The following is a 19,576-nucleotide window of genomic DNA, read 5'->3' as shown; positions in this document are numbered from 1 at the left end:
GAGTCATGCCTAGTTGTCTTTCCAAATGAATGTGAGTACCTCGTGAATGTGAGTCACGCCACGAGATGGGGCCAGCCTGGCCTCGCTCTTGTCCAGGTACAAGATGAACAGGCACATACATAACTGCCATGCTGGAGTGGTCTACCACTTATGGGTTATTGAGTCCCACGATACTGCCGCGTGGTAGAGATGTACTCTTGGTTCCACTCTATAATAACAGAGCTGAGGCATGCACAACTTCAGCCTGACATTTTGAAATGTGAAATAGCAAAGTCTTGAAATTAATGGGAGCTGGGATACCCATTTTACACTGATTTCGTCCAGAGTTCGATGTCCAAGATCATAAAGAAAGACTTGGATGGAGAGCAGAGCTAATCCTAGATTTGTAACACTTCTTGCTTTAGATGGAATTGAGTTTTCATTTGTTATTTTAAAAATGTTATGTTCTAGTGGACATGTATTTATATTATTGAGTTTATGCTTGCTGTAAATGAGTTTAGTGCATTTACAAGGAGTTCAATATAGAAGTTTATTTCTGAAGTTCCTGGTACAGGAAAGAAAACCTGGCAGCAAGTGTAAAAATCTTTTCATGTTCACTTTGCACATGGAAATCAGCTTCTCTTCAGCACTCACCTGCTCTTTGACTTGTACTTTTGGGTGAGTGGAACAAGACTAAGGAATGATTATTCACAGTGAAAACAGGTTATTTTTAGCAAGGGAGGATCCACCTCTGCAAGTCAGAATAGTGATGTCGGTGCTTCAGGTCTTCTGCTGTGGTTGTGATGGTAGATCTTAGGCTGCAGTGTCTCACAGAATGGCTCATGTCTTAGTTTGTGCTTGCCCTCCAGAACAGGCACAGGGCGAAGGCAGATCTCACCGTACAGCTTGGCTGTGAGAGGCTTCTCATTAACGGCTTACTATGTTGAAATGTCTAAAAGAAATACTTAAAAAGCGGTGACGGGGCAGAGGCCTGCATGTGAGGGGCCTGGCATGAAAGGTCAGTGCGCTCAGTACAGCCGTACGTGGCTTCCCACAGGTGAGTCTGGGAAAGGATAGAGCACATTTTCCCTAGGACAGCTCTGTGCATTTTCTATTCCTGATCAAGATCTATTCATTGGGCAAGTGCTGTTTAATCAAGCAGCAGGAAAAGGGTGTGTGCTGTCTTCAGAAGTACAAAGAAATCTCATTCAAAGACGGTCCCGTTTTTAAAAGGCTGGTGTTTAAATTAGACCTGCCCAGACAGGTCTGGCATGTTTCGTGTGACCCCCTTTTACTGTGGATGTTCCGGTTATAACTATCTTACTGCTTCCATTTAAAATCAAAACATACTGCCATAGAAAACAGATCAAACCAAGCTCCAAACAGTTGTCAGCCCCTGTTGTGAGCAATGTTTCACGATAAACCACTTCTGCTGAAATGTTCCTACAACCAAAAATGTTAGGAGAGTACATACAAGATCAAAATTCAGCAGAGAAATCAAATTTAAGAGATGGTGTACTAATTACCGAGGACGGCATGGAAAAAAGTGACAGTTTTCTTTCTGTGTTTTTCCAGTACTTGGACTTTGTTATTTTTGATGCAGTTCACACCTAAATGTGCAAAGACATCTGGCTCTTTGGCCCTACAAACCAATTGCAGCGTGTCTTTCTTAGCTGTAGTGAAACACAGTGTTAATAGGGGAAGTGGTGCACCGTCTTTGATGGTCAGAGGAGTTGGGTCCTCAGCTTCGCAAGGTGTGCAGCCTTTCATTTTAGTGTAAGGGCTGACCTCCCTGATAGCTAGTAGCACCTGTACAGTTTGGAGTTTTTTTTTAAAATTCCCTGGAAAAAGTGTTGGTGGGTTACAGTCTGCCTGTCTTCTTGAATCTACAAACAGAGGTAGCTGATGCTTAGCACAGGTCCTGCCGTGAGTCATCTGTGAAGAATGAGCGATCCATGTGTGCACAGATGGATGCATGCTGGGAGGGGTGAGCTCACACTGAGGCTCCCTAGAAGCCACTCCCAGGCTGTGTAAGGTCCAGTTCTTGAGGATTTGCTAGTCCAGTTCTCCCCAGTTTTACCTGGGATTCACTGTTCCACTCCAGTGCTGCAATGAAAAGGTGTTCATGGCCTGGTGATACTGCTGGGGCTCCCTTCTGGAGGGAGCCTTGCAAAGCTTAAGACTTATCTTTTGGTTGAGGAAGTCAAGGAAGATGTAATATACACAAAAGCATCTTACCTCTACTTACAAAGCATCGGACAAAAGGTGAATTTTCTTTTGATTTTGTGTGTGAGGAGGGATAGGGCAGAAATACATGTGTATCATGCTTTCCAGTGAACATTGTTGGCCAACATAGTAAAATAGGAGGCATTACTTTCAGAGCAGCCCTTATAGATTTTTTTCAGGAGAAATCAGGGACTGCTCCAAAATAGTAATCTCTCACAGACAGGAAATGGTTGATCCTGCTTTACTGTTCAAGAAAGTAGGGAGCTTTTCTTCAACTGCTGAGGGGAATGAAACCTGAGGAGATGAACAGTGAGTGAAATGATAGGGCTTTAGTCTGCACACTTCCCTATGGTCTTTAAAAACTAACCAGCAAACAAAAAACCCACTCTCTGCTGTATGTGGGATACTGCACAGTGTATGTAAAACCCTGTATTTATAAAGGGTAGTCTGGGTTTACATCTAGAGGCTTCAGTTCAGAACCACGGCGGAGGAGGTCATAGATTTATCTTTCCTCACTTACGTGAACTTGATGTTGAAATCCTTTGTCAAACGTAGAAATCACTGCCTTGTGGTTAGATCTTTCTAGATTGATGCATTGCATTTGCATTATGGGCCTATACGTGTGTCTGAGGACACCTGATTGCTGGGGAATGTCTTTGTAATAATTTTTAATTTGTGCCTGTCCCTGCCAGCTTTGAGAGCAAGGAAGGAGATGGGAGGTCTGCATGATAGGTGAAGCTTTCTGGAGTTGTGCTGGTTCCAGCAGGAACACCAAAAGAAGCCAATTAGGAAAAACTGCTTAGTCTACAGTAATTTGAAGTTTTGCCACTGTAACTCCTTCCATTGAATCCTCCTCAAAGGCTGTATTTGAAATAGATCAAGCCCAAGACGAGGCAGTTTCTGTGTCTGCATCTTCCTAGCTGTTAAAAGTAGTGCATGTAGTACTTCAGCGTGCATAAAAATGTTGTGCCTGTTTGACATCCTTGGCTAGCAAAAGCTTTTACCATAAACATCACATTACGCACGGGACCATGCTGATTCTTAATGGATTTTGGCAAGCTGATGCATAGCATTTCTTCCCCCAAGCACATGTGATTGGAGTTGAGGTCCTGCAGTCAGTTCTCACTCAGATCAGAGTCTTTTGAAGCCAGCTGTTGTTCTGCTCGGAGATCAAACTTGACTCTAAGAACTAAGTTACACCTTGGTACAATTCCTTAATGGCTGCAATTTGTGTGTGTGTGAATGTAGATTTTTATTTAGCCACCTTTTATCATCTGTAAAAGATGGAAAGGGATTGCAGCATAGCACAGCACGGGAAGGGGAGGAGGGAGGGGGTTGTTTGTTTGCTACGTGAGAGTCCCAGCTGTGAAGTGCAGCAGTACCTCCTCCTTACTCAGACATCTGAAGCCATTCATGTCTTTCCACTGTGGTACTGCTGTTAGCAGCAGAGGTTATGGGTCTTCCAGAGCAAAGTTGTGAAAAGAGCTGATTATAGCTATGTGGGGAATCTAAGACATTGCATAAATATTATATAAGACTGCAAGCCTTTGCAAAGCATGAATGACTTCCCTGATCCAGTGGAATGGCTAGTAGTTGTTTTTGTGTTGCCTAAAAATGTGTTAAGAATGTTTCTTGATGCTAAGACTTGTTCATTTCTGAAGGAGCTGTAAAGCAGATACATTTACAAGTATGAGTAATGGAAAACAGCAAATTTCCGCACAATGCAGACAATCCTTTCATGTTACATCATTCAAAGCAGTGTATTCACATGGGGATGTATTCACGCAAAACTCTGCGGCCAGAAGACCAGGCTCCTCCACTTGGCTCTGCTTTTAAAGTAGGAAACTTTTGGTTAAGATCTGTGGGTATCTTTCATACAATGCATCAAAGAGCTGAAAAGTTGAGGATAATCATTCCCACACTTGAATCTACGTGGGCTAAACTGCAAGCCCTTCTGCGACTGCATTTTAAACATTATCCCGTTTGCCTTGAGCCAATGTAGACAGTTCAGCAGAGACTGCTCCGAGATTACCGAGCTATCAAGCCAAGGGAGAACTCTGACATCCTGCAATTTGTAGAATTAAATGTAGTAGAGAAGCATGTTAAGCACTAAATTTATTTCTACTAGATGAATCACTGAACCACTGAAGTGAAAACATTCCTTTGTAACAGATTTCCAGTAGCCACCGATGTGGCTATCTAGCTTTGCTGTTTGCACGTAGAAGTGAAACCCAGTGACTGATCACTGAACTACATGTCATGAAGAGAAGGAAGTCAGACTTTGTCATGATAAATCTTTAACTGGAGATGGAAGGAAGAAAAATATAAATTTCAAGACTTCTGACTCCATTGGTTTTTATTTGGCAGTTGTGCAGTTTTGAATCAGATGTCTTTTTCTGAAATGTTACTGAGTCTCTTCGATGAGTGAAGTCCCAACTCCAGTGATTATAGTTTTTAGATACCCGCAGCACCATGTGAATATAGGAAAATCTGGCACCACAAAGGAATGCATAAATAGACACAAGGCTTAGTTCTTCATGCAAACACCTAGGTGTAGACCCAGCTTGTGCACGATGTGTAGGCAGAGGTGAACGTGACTGAGAACAGCCCTGTACCTATCTCTGCCCTGTTTGCTTGCAAGGTGTCTCCATCCTGACATGCAGCAATCTCTGCATTCCTGTCCAACCTGAAGCGGGAGAGAATTTGATTAGGAAAACTTTATGCTAATGCTAAACTATCCCGCCTCAACACTTGTGTGCTGAGAGTGAGCTTCAGCTTTACTGGATCCTAGGCAGAGCACAGCAAGATTACAGAAAGCATGCCTGGCGAAAAGCATCTCTTTGCTATTCCATTGAGAATGAAAGGGTTAGTGACAAGCAGAGGCTTTTGGTGCTAAGCAGGGACAGACTGACCCACCAGACCTGCAGCCGCTCGGCAATGCCGGCCAGAACGAGCCACAGACTCCACTGAGTGTCAAGCGAGGAGCCAGCAATGCAACCAGATGCCACTGCTGGCAAGGGCGAGGATAAAAAAGCATCCAGACTTTTGGCACTTGGGCCTTGCATCTGCCAGGCTTTTCCCCCGTAGATGGCCCTGCACATCACCCCAGATAAGGGAATGTGTGAAGGAAGCAGCCAAGGGGAAGGAGGCCCTATGGCCAGGAAAGGGGGGGCTGCATGGGGCACCTGAAGCAGCCCTCACTTGTTGGGTTTCCTTTCCAACCCTGCCAGAGTTCAGGGGTTCCTGGTTTTACACTCCTTTAGTTTGATTTTTGAAAGCATAATTGTTTGGGGAAATTAAGCATTTCAGTGATACGATTTTGAATTGTTCACTGCTTCCCTGACATCTGGGTCCCATCTTGCTTAAATGTTCCCAGCCATCTGGGGCAGTCAGTCCCTACTTGCCAATGCCGACTGATAGGGCAGCCCATCCCCTAACAGGAACTGCACGTTGTGCCAATCCAGTTGGCAATCCATTTCTTAGCAAACAGTTAATGTTTGTGTATTTTTTCAGAGGTGCTGATGGTTTCCAGGGATCGAGAGTGTGGCTGAAATTCCTTTTCTCAGTGTGCTTAATGTGAGCTTCATCTAAATACACCTAATCCTGATGACAGAAAGTGAATTGCCGGCATTCGGTTTCATGCGTGTAGCTGTGAACAGATGCTCCTTTGCAACAATACGAAGGAGCAGATCACCTGAATTTTGAGCAACTACCGAAGGCTAATAGCAGGCCATGTTTTTTAATTTGAATTTCAGTGTTGGCCCTACATAAAGCAGAATCACAATATTGTCTTTGCCTTGCTGGACCAAAGCCCATGCTAACCATTTGAAATAATAGATGCTTGTCCAGACCATTAAGGACAAGTACTGGTACATAGGAGACACATACCCTACACTTCCCTTGTGTTTCAATCTGTCTTTACCATATTTGTAAATCTCTATATATAAATTACCATATTTGTCTATCAGATCTACCTGCTGTAGATAGCAGGTTATTGACTTGCAGAGGAGCTTTGCAGTGTGTCTTCCATCCTATGCAGAAATGGTGGGGCATTATTAATTATTTCCTTTCTCTATTCTTTGCAGAAGTTTTATGAGTAAAAATATCAAGAACATTAATTCTATGCTAAAAACCTATTGGAAAAATCTAATGGAAGAAATGGGATGCCAGAAGTCTAACAAAGGCTTTTTTTCTCCCCTCTGTCTGTTTAATCAGATATTTGAGCGTAGAAGGTGTTTTAGCAAAAGGTTGTGCAGATGGTGGGGAAAATGCTCAGCTATTTGACTGAAAATCACTTTCTCTCTCAAAGAGGGAAGACTTTCACAGATCTCATTAGTTCAACTGTTGTAACTTCCAGAAGGTGCATGGGGTGCAAAATGCCTTAATTCACAGTGGCAGAAACTCAGATGCAGGATAAAGAAGTGAATGCTTAAGTAGCTTTAGTTTTAGTGTATGTCTCCAAAAGAATTACACACCCATTTTCCTTAATAGAAATTATGTACTCCCGTATTTGCCCCACCATATTAACTCCAGTGTTGTTTTGCTACCTCTCTTGAACAAATGGGATGCAATCTGTGAGTGTTGTGGCAATGCAGGGAGCAAGGACTGGGTCCCAGAGCTCTGACCTGCTGATGGCTATGGGCTGCCTCGTCACCATGTTATTTCCCTGCGGTGGGACCCAGCACTGTGCATGATAGTCTCAGCTGCAGCCTCAGTCTCTGTCTCCCACCAAGTTGTAATGTCTGTCTGATTTTGCTGAGTGAGTTGCAAGGTTTTGTTTTGCCGTATCCAGATGACACCTCCTGCTCTTAGTGAAAACATGCTGGAATCGCCTGGCAGCGTAACCAAACAACAAAAGAGTGCTGCTGACAGCTGACAGATCTGACAGGTGCTTTTTAAACTGGATTCAGTTTTGTCATCATGCATATAAAGGAGCACTGACAATGGAAAAATGAGTGGATTTTTTTAAAGGTGATTTTTGTAACTTTGCCAAACACAGCTTGGTTAAGAACTCCAAACACTGCCATCTTCCAGAGTGATTCAAATACAGAGCTGTTTGCTTTGCAAAGGCACTTAAATATTTAATTCTGGCAGAGTTTGCCCAGAACTTATCATGGCTGGTGGGGCAAGGATTGCCCATTCTGCTTTGAGGAGAGCTGCATGGCTCTGTGCTTCTTCAGCGCTTTGAGCACTTCTGTTCCATCCCTGGAGTTTCTCACCGGGAGCTGCCCTGCCTGGTTCAGTGATCTTTGTCACCGTGCAGCTCAGTACCGCTCAGCCGTAATCCAAAGCAGAACGCTCCTGGTCGCCTTCTGCAGCTTTTGAGGCTTCGTGTTTGTGCTTTGGAAGGAAAACAGGAAACTCAGAGCCTAGCTAAAAGCAAATCTTAGGTGCCATTTGTTTTACTTTGTTCCTTTTGCCATAGCCTCTGTGCTCAAAGGCTTCAGGGCAAGCACAGGTGGTCGGTCACACCAGGGAAATGCCCCAGCTGTAAAGGATTCGGATATTTGCTGTCCAGGATCTCTTTTCAACATTCAGGAAAGATTTGGTTTGTGAGGAAATTTTGCAAGAACTTTAAGGCCTCTCGATTGACCAAGACACAGACAGCACATTGAGAGACCACCTTTGGAACATGCATGTGGAAAAAAGCCCAAGTGGAAGAAGGCTGACAGAGGGATTTCATGCACAGTTTGGAGAGGTGGGCGCATCTTGAACACACAATGACTACGGAATGGTCTGGCTGCTGAATGCCTGGTATACTGAGGAAACATCACATTTTTGACACTAACATTATCATATTAGCTTGACAATTACTTGATTGACTTTTATTCCTCCTGCAATCACATGTACAAGTCCAGGATCAATAAGGTAGCTGGAATTTCCTGCTGCTGCTATCTTTGTATTAAGGGCAGGAGCATCAATGCGTAGCTTTGATTATGATGTTAGGGTGATCTTTTCAAGGGTGCTTCTCTCTTCCTTGAAGTTACAGCCCTCCATTTCTGGGTGTGGAATAGTGATTTTATATAGATACAAAAATAATCTTTTTTTCTCCCCTATGTGTGAGCATCTTTTGAGCATGCAAACTACTGAGTTAGGTTCTTGAGGCAGGGACCATATTTTTGTTTAGAAAATTAGCCCTAGTCCTTTATAACACTGGCTTCATGTTTAAAGAAGTCTCTGTGTATATTTTTACATGCACAATTCACATCTGCAGACAGGCCTAACTAGCGTTTGGACTTGACTTTCTTCTTGAAAAAATCTGACTCTCAAATGCATTCTTTTCTTGTGAGGCTTAGGAATATTGATTTTATAAAATGACTTGCATGTCAGACCACCCTTCACTTCTAGTACTGAAATGATGTGACAGTCTGTGGATGGCTGCGGAATAAGTGATGTCTTGGTCACGGCCCAACACAGATTTCAGGCGCAGCACTTCTGCCTCCCTTGCCAACCTCTGAGGCTAAAAGTCTGCCTCTGTCCCAGCATCTCATCTGCTTTCTCACTCGGACTCCAACAAAGGTCAAGTCTCGACTTTACAGGTCAGTGCAATGAGTGGCAACAAACTAAAGACTGATGGCGAAAGTGTCAAAAGAAGAAAGCCTTGATATTTGTGTCTTCTGGTCAATACCCAGATGAGAGTTTGAGGTTTGTCCTTGGTGCTCTCAGCACAGGGTCTCTTTTCCTCCTTAGGAGGTGCCGGGCACCTTTTGCACCCATGGACTTCTCTGGAGCCGGCCTCCAGCAGCTCGCCCAGTATTCCCTTGCCTAAAATCCCACCCTGTGGAGCAGCAGAGACCTGTGTGACAGGGCTGCGGGTAAAGAAGTTCACTTCAAAATGGGATGTGGTGTTTTATGACCTAGGAATCAGCTTCATGGCTTGCTTTACGAAAGCTGTATGGTGTTGTTTTACAGTGATTTCCATTTGCTTGAAATCCTCCTACTTAGATCTCCAACCACGTACATACCTGTGCACTTCCTAAAAAAAATTATACATTCTATGTCAACATATCAAATTCTCATTTCTATATTTTTAAACTCAGTAAAATATAAAAGCAGCTTAAAACTGAACACAGACAAACACTTCATCCGAGCCTGAAAGTGCTTGCAGACACTGTTACACCCTTCATTCTGCTTTCCTAGAGCTCAGGAAGCTGAGGTACAGCCATGCTGAGTGCTGGCTGAAAGTTCCATGAAAGTGCCCTGAAAGTTTTGTGTGACAGAACCGTCCTTGGTGTTTTAAGCTGAAGAAGACCTTTTGAAAAACAAAACAAAACAAAACAGGACCAAAAAACAAACAAACAAAAAGCCTACCTCAAACCAGCAAAGATACAAGGGAACAAACCCAACATTTAAAGCGTGTTATGCAAAGGCACATTACAAGTCATGTATAAGAAAGCATAGTGTGTTTCTGGTATTTGTCTGGGGAGTAATTCTGAAGCTTTTGTGCTGCTTTCAGGCTTTGCATGTTTGGAAGCTTGGCACTGTCAAGTAAGTAGAGAGGAAAAAGATCAAATGTGGGGTGAGATGTAAGGAAATAGCGAAGATGGCAGAGCTTTGCCAGATTCTTCTAGCCCGAAGATTATTTCTCCCAAAAATAAGAGGAAGAGAGAAGCAGGTGTTAGAAAGCACCGTCTGACGGCTGTTGTATTTGGTCAAGCAACTAATGGAGACTTGTGAGTGGTTTGCTGTTACACAACCTTGGCGTTAGAGATTAGACATGAGATTAGAGTTTAGCATCAGCAGAGAAGGGCTGTTCCCCATGGCCTGGTGCAGGCACGTGGCTGCTGGGAGCAGGGCACAGAGCCTGTCCTGTGCGGGGACAGCACTTGGAGTGGCATTGGTGGCCATGGGGTGAGGCAGCACTCGCAGAGTCTGGGTACTGCCCAAGATGCTGGAGGGAAAAATAAATCACAAATCTCAGTCCTTTATTTGTTTCTGTTTATCTGCTGGTTGTGCGCCTGAGTTCTCAGCACAGTTATAAGGAAAATGGGAGTTATGAGAGGAGTTTCCCCTATGATAGGTGAAGAACTTTGAGAGAAATAGAAGTTCAGGTGGCAAGCAGAAGGGAAGGACGCCAGGAGTTAGGTTTGTCACATTATAGTTAAGCCAATTTCAATCCTGTCATGGCCTGATACCAGAAACCAGTGGTGTCCTGATTTCCCAGGAGTTGGTTCATATTTTGGAGGAGTTCAGGGAGGACTTGTCGGACTAGCAAAGCAGCTCTTTGTTAAGCTTATCAAAAATCAGACTTATGCTGTGTTTTGAGTCACAACATCTATACACTGAATCCAAATTTCAGATATGCCATTAAAACTCATAAATCCTAGCAGTAAGGCAGACTGCAATGACCTCCCTGACCAACACAGGGGCAGGATGTTTCAGAAATTCTTTATCAACACTGGTGGTTCTGGAAAAGGAATTGGATGTGTAATGAAACTTTTTTTTCTCTCCAGTAAAATGTCTACATACTGAAATTTGAAGGGAATCCAAAATCAGCACAAATGAATGTATATTTGGCAGATGTGTCCTCCACATTAGGAGAGGGATTTGGAGAGCACTGAAGTGTTTTCTTGTTTTTAAAGTCATTGATTTGCAAAGTGACAATTTCCTTTGCTCAATAATTGGCATAAATCAAAGAAATATTTCCTTCTGGGTACAAAGGATTTGGTTTGAATCAATTATACCTCTGTGTGTGTGTACACATTTGTTCTGTCACTGAACCAAAAACTGCAATAGTTAGAGAGCTTTATCCAAGAGGCTGTTGGTCTTAAAAGATAAATAACAACATTTTGACTTTTTATGTATGTTTCTTCATGCTATTTAAAACCCAGTAACAGGGAAAATAAGTTTCTGGGGAAAAAAAAAGGAAGCAGCTCATGAGAAAGTAGTGGAGTTGGTTTTTTTAGTTCTGAAAGAAAAGCATCCTAGGCAGACGTGCAGGTGTTCCTCCAGATCTTTTTTTGGGAGTGAGCTTTTGTTGCTCCAAATATCTCCCAAATGAGTAAGCTATAGGATTTTTTTTCCCTTTTGTGTAAATTACCTGTGAGCACGTAATTGCCTCTCACAGCAATTACTTTGTTTCTGCACGGAGGTAGCAACTATATGCAAATGAAGCACCGAAATACCTGAATATTTTGCTATTTGTTTTATGTGCATGAAAATGTGTCACAATTTCTATGTAAAGGTAACTGATGATCATCTCATTTCTAGTGAAATGCAAACAAGTTCTGAATGGCGTATCTCAAGATCTAAATTCAATTAGACTCGTGTAATGATCTGTCAAAAGGGTATTAGAAGCAAGGTTTTCTTGATATCGAGTCCTCTGTATCTTGTATCAAATGCTTGAACAAAAAATTTGTGAATTAGGAGTATTAAATTAAGTAAAGCCTGTCTCAGAGTTGTGGGATTTCCTCTCCAGGGTGCTCCCACAGTTATTACAAAGGAATATTTATCATCCTACCAGTGATTCTTTCCCTGCCTAAGGATTAAACAAGGACAGGCTTCAAATTCACCCCGGGCAGGCGTCAGTGCTTGAATGGTGCTCTCACTGATCTGGGTTACTTCAGTCCTCAGTGCTGAACAGTCAGGTCAGCCTTCTGCTGCATTTTTAGAGCAGTTTCCTTAATCCTTCTTACCTCTTACACCCCAGACACTGCAGAATGTCATAGCGATTCCGAAGCTCTGCAAGTCTTGGAATACTTTATGCCATTTGGTCCAGGTTAAACAGGACAAAGAGGCCTCAGCCCTAACTGGTGTCACTGGAAGTGGTTAGCTGCTTAGGGTTATTCCTTTTTTCCTGAAAGTGATGAAATCTCCCCAGAATGAAGACATGGCATCAATATTGGAGAGATTATGCACGTCTGATTCAGTCGAGATTGTTTATCTTTTAAACACCATTAACCACAAATTAGCTGGTTCTTCTACAGCCAGAAATTAATAGATTCCATTAGTGAGCAGTCAATTACAGGATGATTATTTTCCCCCTGTTTGTGTTTGTGGTGTTTGTCTCATGTCTGCAGGGCTGAGGTGTGGGCAGCTGGGCAGCGTGGCTGTGCTGATCCCAGCCAGGGCAGCTGCCTGCATCTCTGTCCATGTGAGAGGCATTTGATGAAATCAGCCAGGTCCCCATCCTTGCATTTATTGGTTTCTGTGGTTATTCTACTGTTTCCTCTGTGTGTGTTTTCTTGTAAACACATCTTGTGCAGTCACCTGTTTAAAATACCAAGCCCCACAAGCCTCTATACTGGTACATGGAGGTCTCCATCCCTGCTGAGACCTCTGTGTGCTGTGCAAATGAGACTTCTCTCGGTGTCTGCCATCTCCTGGGCTGGTACTGGTTCCAGCAGCAGAGCCCTCTGCTTCCACCACTGTCCTCCTCAGTTCATCACCCCACAGCATGGCACCATGTACCTCTCTTTAGATCTCCAGATCGCAGACTATGGCAAAACTGTCCAGTTCTTCCTGCAGGACAATTCTCTCGTGGAGCTTTTCCTACCTACCTCTGTCTTGTCCAGGCTCAGAGCTCACTGTGTTGCAAAGCCCTTAGGCAAAGAAGCTGTGGCTGTTAGGAAGTCTGGGCAGGATGCTTTTGCCAAGTGCATTGCTCTGACCACAGCACTTCTTTTTAGGCATCCTCCACTGCTTTCCCATGCCGTATCCCTTACCAATCTCTTACCTGACATTGTCTCCGTTTATCACTTCTTATGATGTATACTTTTTAGAGGAAAGAGTATGTTTTTTTTACCCCTGCAATTATATGGCATCCAATCCACTGAGGTGTAGATCTTGAAATGGGATTCCTAAATGATCTCTGGAAGTACAAGTAGTAATAGGGAGAATTAAATTCATTCTGGGTTTGCAAATTAAAGTTTTCCTTTCCCTGCATAGCTTATGAGATATATCAGCACGAAATTGCTGTGTAATTAGATATAGAGAATATTTTGTCTATTACGAAGTGTCCTAGACAGGAACAGGAAGTATTAGTCTGTTCCCCTAAACCAAAGTTATTGCAGTCCTTTAATCCCTCCTTAATGATTTCCTAAATGAAATTCATAAAAGCTGTGGGAGGGGAAAAAAAAAAAAAAAAAAAAAAAGCATTGATTTCATTCCCTTTTTTTTTTTCCTCATTCTTTGAAAGGTCTGCTATTGAACATGTAAATGAAAAGACAGTAGAAAATCTTCTCATATAGATGAAAAGCTAGGTAGCAGATAGATTGTTAGATATAAGAAGCTGTGCTTTGGGTCTTCTTGCAGTAGCCCAGCATTGCTCGATAGCTGAATTGTGCTGCGTTGGCCCAAAGGTGCCCTGGGAACCTTTATGGGAACGATGCAAAACTGGGGGCAATGCAGGTGAGGGAAGAGTTTCTTGCAGGCTCCCAGCCTCGCTCCCCATTGCAAACTGGTCCAACGGGAGGAATGGATGCTTCAAAACACCCCATTTCTGGGAGGACTGGTCCCCTAGAGCACCTGCTCTTAGCAGTGCCTTTGAAGAATGCTTTGCAAGCTTTGAGCACAATCTTATTTCTGTTCAAACTGCAGATTAGACTGAGAACCAGATTGGTTGTTTGGTGGCAGTCTTTGAAAGAAATGATTTATAAACACAAACTGTAACTAAATTTTGAAGGAAACTGGATCTCCAGACATCAATGGCATGATTAGAAGCACTGTGGGGAGTGCATGCATAAAGCTTCTTTTAATTCTCTGCTTTTCAAGCATTTAATAGCTTGACAGCAACATTTTAATAACAGCCGACTAGGCCCAGTTTTGGCATGCAGAGCATACGGAAGCAGCTCCTGGAAGCTGTCCATGGAGCAGTGAATTCCGTTTCCTTGGGCTAGAGCTCACGCGGAGATAGAGCTGTGAGATACAGCCCTTTGAGCTCGGGACGCCCTTCCAGCGCTCAGCTTGGGAACGCTGCGTGTGCTTCGTGCAGTGCTGGCCCTCAGCAGGGGGCTGTGCTGAATTAATTTTTCAATGCACGCTTTCTTACAAAGCTGACTTCACTGAGCAGTGCTGAGAAGGCTGTCTTTTAGCAACGAAGTTTCAGTTCTGCAATTTTATGTGGCGTTCCCTGGGCCTCCGTCAGTGACAAGGCAGAATGGGGACCGTGGATGGAGAGCCTTTGAATAGAGCTCCTGAACGCTGCAGCTCCTGGCAGTACTTACTGCTTTTATTTTATATTATTTTAATTTATTAAAAATGTGACCTTTCTGAACCTTAACTTCAAACTTTTAGAAGGTTTGTTTAAAAATAACTTCAGCCAAGTTATACTGAAAAGGGCTCAAAAGATCACAACTCCTGCTAATCACACATCTGCGGTTCTCTGTTGTGTCGTCTTACACCTCCAGTAGAAAAGTATGAATATGCTTATGGTTATACTGATTGCTACTGAAGCAGTACGTACCACAAAATAGTTTATTCAAGGAAGTGGAAAATTAGGGATGCTTAGTCTATTAAAATTGTACTGCTGCTTAGGACCTTGCTGACAATTAGAATTAATCTTTCGTCTGAATTGAGATGTGGGTTGAGACCAAACTGAGTGTCCTCACAACACTCTGCTCCTTCCTTTGGTGGTTGTTCATCTTTGCCGTTTCTCTGTAAGATATTGCTTTTTCTGGAATAGAAAATAGTGGAAACTGACTCTTACGTATATTTTTCTAGTGGATTTTTTTTTTTTTTAAAGAAATGTCCAGGGCTTTTTCGCTTTTATAAGTTCAGAATTAGGATGAAATTTGATTTTGCTGTATCCTTTTCAAAGAGGTGGCCAAAGGCTAAGAAATGTGACAGAATCACTGCAATGGGTGTTGGATTTGTAACCTATTTCCCAGCATTACAACTTTTTTTTTCTATTGTAAAATAGAAAAGCAATAAACTATTCTCATTCATTGTTTATATCTTAGCAGAAATTGCAAATGACTTTTTCAAATTTATCTGCTGACCTTGTTAAATATATGTGGGCTCTTGCAGGGAAGTGCCCTAAATATAGAAGTGAATTGCAAATGTTGTTTGACCAAATGGTCTTACGTTGGCTGGGAAATTGTGCTCTTGCAGGATGCACACACATGCTGGAAAAGAAATTAATTTACCTGTCATTTGAGCATTTTAGCTCCTAATGTGAAACAATACATGCAAGCAGAAGTATCCAAAGATGTTTCTTAATTAATTCAAGTTTAGTCTGACCTATTCCATGGCAGCAGTCGTGTACTTTAATTTTGGTGTGTACGGGTTTCTCCTTTTGGCTCCCTTCCTGCTGGCTGCAGCTCATCTGCTTCCCAGGGCTGCTCTGGCTCAGGGCAGCAGCAGCTGCTGCAGGCGATGTCGCACCCTGGCAGCGATTGGGCTCCAGCTCCAGGGACTCGCATGGCATTCCCTCAGCAAGCTCAGTCACCAGGTCAGGCATCTTTAAAAAATAAATAAATAAATAAAAATCAGAGCAGCTACAGACAGAACGACACCGTCCCTGTGACCTCGTGGTGCTTCTGAAAGCAGGCAAAGCAAATTGTTTGGTAAACTTGAAAAATGATGGACATCATGAATGGCTGTACAATAAACTGGCGGGGGAAGTAAGAGACTCCTTCATTGAGGTTAGATGTTTTCTGAGCTGAATTTTAAGGAGGGTATTTCCCCTTTGGCTCCTGTATTCCTGAATAATAGAGGATGCACATTTCTGAACCCCTGTGCAAGTAAGCAGCCATATTATTTTCAATACCAACAAATTTGAAAGGTGCAGTCATTTACGTATGTGCTTATTTTTAAACATGAATAATCTCATTGCCATCAAATACAGATTTGCCTTGGAGATTTCTGTCTGGACACAGAAGTCTATTAGAAGCATATGCTTTGGTAGAAGAGGTGATGCTGAGAATGAGACAGATGTGGAGGAATCACTTTTCTGTTTTACCTTAAGTAAGACATCAGCAACACTCATCTATGAGAACCTAGCTTATATCTCATGGCATTTTGACCAAAATAAGCCATAAAGCAAAAAACGTATTGAAACTTAAATCAGTTGAATTAAAGATTTCAAAACTTTGGCCTCAAAACCCATGTGGAAAGAGCTGCATCATTATGTCAGGTGATGCTCTTGCAAATGAGCTGTGGTTTTGCTCTTAATATCAGCATCACTCTTGGGATCAACTGTAAACCCAATTGCTCTGCTGCATGCACAGGACACCCATCAGCATTGGTGGCAGCTCCAGGATGGGGCAGATCTGCTCCTCAGAGGAGCAGCTGGAAATGCAGAAAGGTCCAGAGCCACTGTCACTGCTGAGCAGGGGCCCAGGGGAGCAGCTATGCTGTGCTCATTGCCCCATCAGTGGTGTTGGGCCCTCTGACCTGCTGCTTAGCCATGGTCTTCCTCTGTCAGGTGACAACACTGACTGGGAATTGCCCAAGAGTGTTCGGAAGGTGCTAATATTTATCTTCTTTAAATACTACGTTTGGAAAGGCTTCTATAATTTATGCCAGGTAAAGGGATATTAATGTCTTTTCAAGGAACGCTTGCAGTGCAATGACAACAACACATTTAAATGTATAGCTAGGTTTGAAGAAAACAAATTCAAACTCTTCTATTTTGATTTCTCCTATGAGTAAATGCATTAAATTGCTACTCTGATGACTGCAAAATTTAGATTAGCAATCTTGGTAGCGATCTTTGAGACAAAAACATGCATGAAAGCAGCTTTTAGCTTCTGCTTCATTCCTTTGAAGGCAGTGAAAACCCTCATTTCAATGTAATGGTGTTTCCTGCAAAAAAGCCCCAACAAAACAAAACAAAACCAACACATATGATTTGAACAATCACTCGACACCAATCACTCAACAGCATCTATATGACCCATAGTCTTTAATCTGTTACTAGCAAATCTTCCCTGAGTTCAGTGGCATCCTGTTTATTTTACTTCCCTAAAAAAAGCACATGATGGGAAGAGGTATGTTGATAATAATGTGCTGTGAATAGCATGAAGGCATTCAGTGCACAGCATATCATATCATCTATCATTAAGTTTTTCTTCTTTTGCTTTTGCTAATGGCAGTGAATCAAATATTTAAATGTGTTTGCTAGTCCTACGTGCAGCTATAGGAGCGTGTTGAACAGGAAAGAAACAGATTGTGTAGTACAAAATTAGGTTATAGAATGTATTTTAAGCTGGAGATTTAGGAATGGACACAGAGCAAATGAACTCCAAAAATTAACATTAGAATTTGCACTTAAAATGCTCCCTAATTGGCACCTCTTGGGATATGTTTTGAACTCACCCAACGTGATTTTTTCATTTTACTGAAAACAGTCAGTTTGGGCTGACAGCACCTGGGTCATAGTGAATGAGAGATGATGATGTATTTGGCAGCTCTTCTAGTTGAGCACTGACAAGTCTTGTTCTCTAAAGAAAAAAAATCAAAACGTATCAATCCACATGCTCACTGTACTGAGGAACTTCGTTGTCATATCTTTCAAATTGTTTTAATGTTTCAGCGCTGCAGAATTGAATGCATAACAGAAGGAGACAACTATATGCAGTTTCACTTTGTTGGAAAAACTACATAAGGAAAGCAGAACATAACTAGCAGAGTCCTGATAAGGTCATGTCAGACAAATTAATAGGAGGTAGAAAAGAAAAGCTGAAAAATGATTCTTTTATGATACTTGTCCTGTTGGGATGAAGAGCTCGTTGAGCCAGTCAATCCAGTCCTTCACTGATTTACAGCCTTCAGTCCCCAGGATCCTGAGTTCCTTTGCTAATCCCTTTCTGGGGTGTTTTTGTGTGTGCTGACCCAATCTGCTATCCAGACCTCATTAGAGCTGTTTACTGACTCTGATCCAAAAAGCCACCTCCTGCCCCTTCTTCCAGATGGGAGAAAGACAGGAAAAGAAAAATGTTGTATTGGCTTAAAATTATGTTTGAATGCAAAATCCCTGTGCTTCCAGCGTGAGCTCTGGGTGTGCACCATTTCCAGCGGCTCTGCATGGGCTTTAACAGCTGGAAATCTGCCTCATCTCTGGCTGGATGTGCTGAGACATCAGACGACCTCAGGCTGATTCCTGGTAGTGGTTTTTGCATCACAGTGCTGTGATACAGCTTACTTCATCACCACAGCCTCAAATGGGCTTTGTGTGATGCTGTCACAGGGTGACTCAAACCTGGGAGTAAAAGACCGAGGATACACAGGAGGGAATCTTGTCCTTCCTGTTGGGAGCCCACTTAAGGAATACATGCTGACAACACGTAATGATGTTTTATTTTATTTACTGTGCTCAGGGAACTGCAAGGCCACTTGTGCTCTCACTGCTGGTCCGTCTGCACTGACAGCACCTGCTAGAAGCCCCTTCCCTCCCCCTCCCCGAAATGTGGGACTAATCTGAGCAGTTCTGCTTTTAATTCTGGTTTCTAGATTGGATCACCCAGTAATTATACAGGAATTTTGTATTTTTTGTACAGCAGAACTTACAATTATTTTTTGTGAATATTTTAAATCTGTTAGAATGAAGGAAAATAGTTTTGAACACAAATATGTGGCGTGGTTCTCACTGTTTCAATTACAGAGCTCCAAACCTACTGCAAAAGGCATTCATTAATACAGTTCAGCTTTATAGAAATACTTCATTAAATAAAGAAAAAGATAGAAGTTTTGGCTGACCTTTATCACTGACGTTTATTGTAAGTCAAGTAAATTGAGAGTCAAGAGGAAAAAGAGGATGCATGAGTAAATGAGAGTCTGTCCTGACATAAGGACTTGTGATCCTGAGTCCTTTCATTCGATTAGATCGCCCAAGGATTACTCAGAAGTAAATGAGCATTTTTAGAAATTGAACATTTCTTTTCTGCACTGAAAATCAACTAGTCAATAGGTTTGTGTTTAGATATAGCCTTGTTTGCTCCCTGTAACCTGTTGTGTAGTTGTACAGAATGCCCTGAGGCAAAGTCTTCTCATCCTTTTGTAAGTGGAGTCTACTTAATTATTCACCTTAGAGCAAAGATGTTACAATTATAGCCTTCCCTTTGTGTAAGTAACCATGCATCTCTTTGACTGTTTTTTAACTGTTGAAGAATTAAAATATCTGCGTATAAATCTGACACCTTTATTCATCTGAATTCATGGGGTTGCACTGCTTAGCTGAGAAGCGGTGATTTTATCTGATAACTGCTGTTTTAAAGATCACATAGGGTGAATCTAAAAGTCTGATTAAAAGAGTGTGGGAAAGCATCGACGCATTTGTTTTTTCAAAGGATTTCTGCAGGCTTCAAATCTGCAGCTCTCATTTTCTTCCATAATGATTTGCAATGATCTCCCTTCTATTCTTAACCACATGCTTGAACAGAGGTGCTGCTCCTAACAGTTCCTGGCCCTGAAAGTTTCTTGCAGGTTTCTC

The 19,576-nt window shown here is 42.3% G+C and overlaps 1 long non-coding RNA gene across 1 annotated transcript in view; it reads left to right on the top strand.

Annotated features, from left to right (window-relative positions):
* Positions 1–2,002: 2,002 nt before the first annotated feature.
* Positions 2,003–19,576, top strand: part of LOC109370811 (uncharacterized) — a 141,866-nt gene continuing 124,292 nt past the window's right edge. The window contains exon 1 of the long non-coding RNA XR_014887785.1: positions 2,003–2,244. This is a non-coding gene — a long non-coding RNA (uncharacterized LOC109370811). The remainder of the gene's footprint in view (positions 2,245–19,576) is intronic.

The sequence above is a fragment of the Meleagris gallopavo genome, chromosome 22 (assembly GCF_905368555.1).
Source record: "Meleagris gallopavo chromosome 22, MGAL_WU_HG_1.1, whole genome shotgun sequence".
NCBI lineage: Eukaryota > Metazoa > Chordata > Aves > Galliformes > Phasianidae > Meleagris > Meleagris gallopavo.
This window is presented reverse-complemented; position numbering and strand designations above follow the sequence as displayed.